Genomic DNA, 5,000 nt, shown 5'->3' on the forward strand with positions numbered 1-5,000 from the left:
TTCTAAGAGATTGACAATGACTGGTCTTGACATCAAGAACTACATGCACCAAAACAGTTTAAATTAGGTTACTGCACAGCCAAGTTCTTCGCTGCAAGGTGAGAAAGGCTGGACTTAGTCGCTGGACGCACATGATGACTTGGTTTCTATACAGCATTTGTCACAACACATTTTCTTCATTTCTGACATTACTTTTGCCTGCACAGATCATATTATATATCAGTGAGTTTAGTTTTTATATATCTTTATCGCGGTGCCTTTAGATTTTCCCTATCTTAGCACACTTGTTAGAGTAATAAATACCCACTCTCCTTTATTTTTCAGGATTGGGGTTGGGGGGTGGGGGTAGCAGAGTACCCCACCCCTTGTATATGAGTATGTATTAACCGATTCTCTGTATATTATTCATGATTTACCCCATAATTTCCCTGTTACCAATTGTACCTTACCCTGCTATCAGGGCCAAGATTGTGAATGTATGTCAAAAATAGAAAGTGAGAGGAATCCATCACTACCAAAGGTATTTTTTCTAATAGTCCCTCCAAACAGACTGTGATAATTTTGGTATTGTTGGATTCCTCTCACATTCTAGTTTCCAAATATATAGAAATTTGTATGTGAAAACCTTCCAAATCCTCCACATTCTTGGCCATGACAGCATGGGGGGCATGAAAGGTACCAGGAAAATCGCAGGATAAAATATGAACAATCTTCACAAAATTAGTCACTTTATTGACTAATGTAAGAGGCTATGCCCCCTGCGACCCCCCCTAGGGGCTGCCGCCCCCAACCACCTTCCAGGAAAACAAAGAATCCTCCAAGTATTTACAGCAGTAGACTTTCCAGGTTGGGGGTTACAGGGGGCACTGCCCCTTCCATTAGACAATATAATGTATCATTCATATTTTAACCATCAATTTCCCTGGTAACTTTCACGCCCTGCCCTGCTATCAGGGTCAATAATTTCTATACGTTTGGAACTAGAGAGTGAGAGGAATCCAACGATACCAAAATCAACAAAATCAGTTTGGCGAAACTATTAAGAAAAATCACCCTACCAAAATCATTGTGAATGATTATGCAAAGGGATTTCTAAAAATTACCGCACTACCGTACGAGAAGGGAATTAGGAAGTACGACCCTCCAGAAATCACAAGGAAATCATCATTTGCATTTTTGTAATTCATCATGTTACTTGTATTCATTTGTTGATAATTCTACAATAACTGTATATATAACATTCATTATGCATTTTACTAGCAGCAGTGATACAGACCATCCAGTTAAAGAGATAGTTATCCTAAATATGTATCATGAACACACACATCTTATAGGTTCATGCAGATGGTTTAATACTATACAACCTGGGTAATAGTTACCAAGAGCAACATACTGAGATAGACGGAAATGGACACCACTGTCTTCTAGAGTGTAAGGAATAGAGTAAGGAAAAACGGTAATTTTCTATATTACCCTCGCCTCTCCGATATCGACGATTTTGGTACCATTGGATTCCTCTCACTCTGTACAATCCAAATATGTAGGTTTTATTGCGCGGAAACCTCTCGTTAGCCACAAACTTGGCCCCGATAGTGGGGGAGTCGATGTCGGAGCAGCGGACGTAATATAGAAAATTACCCTAATAATATAACCCACAGTGAAAATAACCATGGTTATTCACATGACTTTCCATTGCAGGGGGCTGCCGCCCCCCAACCCCCACCAAGGAAACAAATTATCCACCACATTCATGGCAGGATAGAGCGCACACGAACTAGATGCGGAGCCGATAACTAGTAGGAGCACCCTCCACACTCGGTCACTGCGGCGGCCATGGCAAAGTACTGAACGCGGCAGTTATTTCGGTTAGGAATTCGAAAATCGTGGTTCCAGAGGGCGGGAAATTTGACCTTGAGGCCATCGGTGTATCATCGAGAGAGGCGCAAAACCCGCCAACGAGGGCGCTCTTCTGTTCATGGTATACCCCGTTCATCTTGATTATACTACAATCGTCTCTGTATACAATGCTGACTATATCAAGGTTAGTATGCTGATTCAGTGGGAATGTTACGAGGTAATTGTAATACGTCTGCCGCTCCGAGATCAACAATAATTTTGTAACACTCTAGCCTGCCGGTTTTGTTTCCTCGGTGGGGGTTGGGGGGCGGCAGCCCCCCTCAGGGAGGGTTGCAGGGGACTGTGTTATTAGCGTTATTTAACCCCGAATTTTCCCTAGAACCTTCCATGCCCTCCCTTGCTATCGGGTCCAAGTTTGTCGCAAACGGGGTTTCCGTGCAATGAAAACTATATATTTGCAATGTGCACAGTAAGAGGAATCCAACGACACCAAAATCGTCAATATCGGAGAGGCGAAGGTAATATAGAAAATTACCGGAAACATAGTTTAAGCTGCAGCACCCCATATTTCCAGGTAAAGGATGAAAATGTCCACTGCATAGCACCACTCAGATATTAAGCCCACAACAACCTCACACAGCCAGAGTTCTTAATGTCCGTTTTCTAAAAGTTGGAATGAAGCACTAATAAATGGGTGGTACAGGGTGGCTTGCCCTCCTGTTTCGAGAATAAACAGAGCGTAGGAAAGCCTAGGTTTGGATTTTACGAAAGGTTCGGCTGGGTTTTTGAGTTCAAATGATACCCATGATTGTTTCTTGGTAACAATTACCTGAACACACCTATATTTATTAATATCAACAGATTTTAACAACTGCATATTGCAACATCAGCCAGATTTAAATAAGCATGCAATCATGGATAATCAAAACAAGCTAAAACTATCATGGTAACATCCAAATTGTTTAAGCAAGAGTAGTATAAGCCGCTTAAATGGGAAATTAAGCTAATGATAATTAAAGTTTCAAAAATTATTCATCTCCTAAACGAACTGCCATGCATACCTGGATCGCTGACATCTTGGTCGTTATCTAACCTCGTTAATTCTTCTATACAAGTGTCAATGGCATCCTCGAGTACGTGTAAATATCTCAACATTACCACAAATGTCATAATTCACAACATCCTGCTTAAAATACAAAAATTCAGTACGCGACTGGCTTTTTGCGTGGCACGAGTCGCTGTTATTGTTTACATGCTTCACTCGGATCAAAATATTTAGCCGAATGCTCGAACGGAGACTTTTACTTCATCCTATGATCCTATTCATAATGAAAAGTTATCTTATCATCAAAAAATTCATATCATCTCTTAACGTAAAACCAGTTTATCACTAATAACATGTGTAAACACCGCCTTTAATTATATGGGTTATTTTGTAGATGGCTTCCGTCGAAGTCAGTAGTCTATCCACGAGAACGAACAAAGTCTCGAATCGGTTCATCAGCAGTATACTAAAGCAAACAGTGCGTCTTATCCTCTATATTTGTGCTTTTTTGGGTGGTAAGTGGCCCCTTAAATATGTTTTTTCAACGTTGTAGAATATAACAGTTTGCAGACATGGTATATGAAAGGTTTCATATGATATATAAGTAAATAGGTGACTTCTGGCATCGCTTTTATGCGCATGCGTTTATCTGACTGAAGTTTTAAAATGTCGTTTATATTACCTTTAATGTTCATGCATTGTCCGATGTAGCATAGCATGCGGAACTGTACAGCATTGCAAGTCTAAAAGCAGAAACGAAACGTTGATACTGAAGGGAGAGAAGCATAATTTTTGAATGTGTATATGCTTTGTCATGATGACACCTAATTGGGATTTTTTTTTTTAGCCCAATCACATACATACGCAGGACTTCCTAATGTTCCTAATTATCATTAGTATATTTTCACACTCGAAACGTCCTCATATTATCCATCTTGATTCCCTGTTGTCTCTCAGCCCCATTCACCCATTGCCAACTCGCTTTATTTCGTGCAATGGTCTAGTACAGGTGGAGACTCGAGCCCTCGCCCCTCCCTCTTTCCTTCCCTTTCCCCTTCCTCCCCATGTTCCGTTTCCTCTCTCCCTTTCCCCTTCTTCCTCTTATTCCATTTCCTCTCTCCTTTTCCCTCCTTCCCCCAACCATACCAGTCCATTTCTCCTTTCTTCTCTTCATTCCCTCTTCTCTCATTTCTTTGCTCACTCCCTCTCTGCTCTTTCGCCTCTTCGTTCCTCTCCACTCCCTCTCTTCTCCCATCCCCTTCCCTCCCCTCCCTTTCCTTATCGTCTCTTTGTCCTATATTGTAAAAGCTAAATAGGAAGAATAAAAGGAACCTGTAACCAAAATGACAAATATCAACGCAAAAATTATTACATGAATATAGTAGTAGTAGTAGCAGTAGTAGTAGTAGGAGCAGTAGTAGTAGTAGTAGGAGCAGTAGTAGTAGTAGTAGGAGCAGTAGTAGTAGTAGTAGTAGGAGCAGTAGTAGTAGCAGTAGTAGTAGTAGCAGTAGTAGTAGTAGCAGTAGTAGTAGTAGCAGTAGTAGTAGTAGTAGTAGTAGTAGTAGTAGTAGTAGTAGCAGTAACAGTGGTAGTAGTAGCAGTAGTAGTTGTAGTAGTAGCAGTAACAGTAGTAGCAGTAGCAGTAGTAGTAATAGTTGTAGTAGTAGTAGCAGCAGTAGCATTGGTAGTAATATGATGATAATAATGATAATAGTAATCATATTTACATGGAAGTAATATTTGTAAAAATTATAATCATGATTATGATACTAACAATGATGATAATGATAATCACATTAACAACAGTAGAATGTGGCAAGAAAAATCTAATATGGCAAATCAAACGCAGTAGCCGAGTGTAATATCTACGCAACAACAACAAATAGAGACCAACGCACATCTGACAAAAGCGAGTTCGACAAAGAACTTGAAAAATAATTAATGTTGGAATATTTAACTTCATGCAGCCATAAGTGACGAAAATAATTATTTATTAGCCATCGAGAAAAAAAAAAAAACTATTTTCATTTTCCAGAATTTCACGGTTCGAATATCCAAAATGGGTACAAGCCCAGAAAATGCTAAGTGAAGAAATATA

The 5,000-nt window shown here is 39.9% G+C and overlaps 2 protein-coding genes across 3 annotated transcripts in view; one reads left to right on the forward strand and one right to left on the reverse strand.

Annotated features, from left to right (window-relative positions):
* The window catches only part of LOC113827509 (uncharacterized), a 10,195-nt gene extending 7,051 nt beyond the window's left edge, over positions 1-3,144 (reverse strand). Inside the window, exon 1 of the mRNA XM_070138735.1 lies at positions 2,919-3,144. The gene's annotated coding sequence lies outside the window, so the exon portion shown is untranslated. The remainder of the gene's footprint in view (positions 1-2,918) is intronic.
* Positions 3,145-3,313: 169 nt separating this feature from the next.
* Positions 3,314-5,000, forward strand: part of LOC113811253 (protein D2) — a 34,967-nt gene continuing 33,280 nt past the window's right edge. Inside the window, exon 1 of one of the 2 annotated variants that reach the window (XM_070138737.1) lies at positions 3,314-3,417. The gene's annotated coding sequence lies outside the window, so the exon portion shown is untranslated. The remainder of the gene's footprint in view (positions 3,418-5,000) is intronic. The other variant, XM_070138736.1, reaches the window with a different exon arrangement.

Source organism: Penaeus vannamei, chromosome 24 (genome assembly GCF_042767895.1).
Source record: "Penaeus vannamei isolate JL-2024 chromosome 24, ASM4276789v1, whole genome shotgun sequence".
In the NCBI taxonomy this organism is placed as follows: Eukaryota; Metazoa; Arthropoda; class Malacostraca; order Decapoda; family Penaeidae; genus Penaeus; species Penaeus vannamei.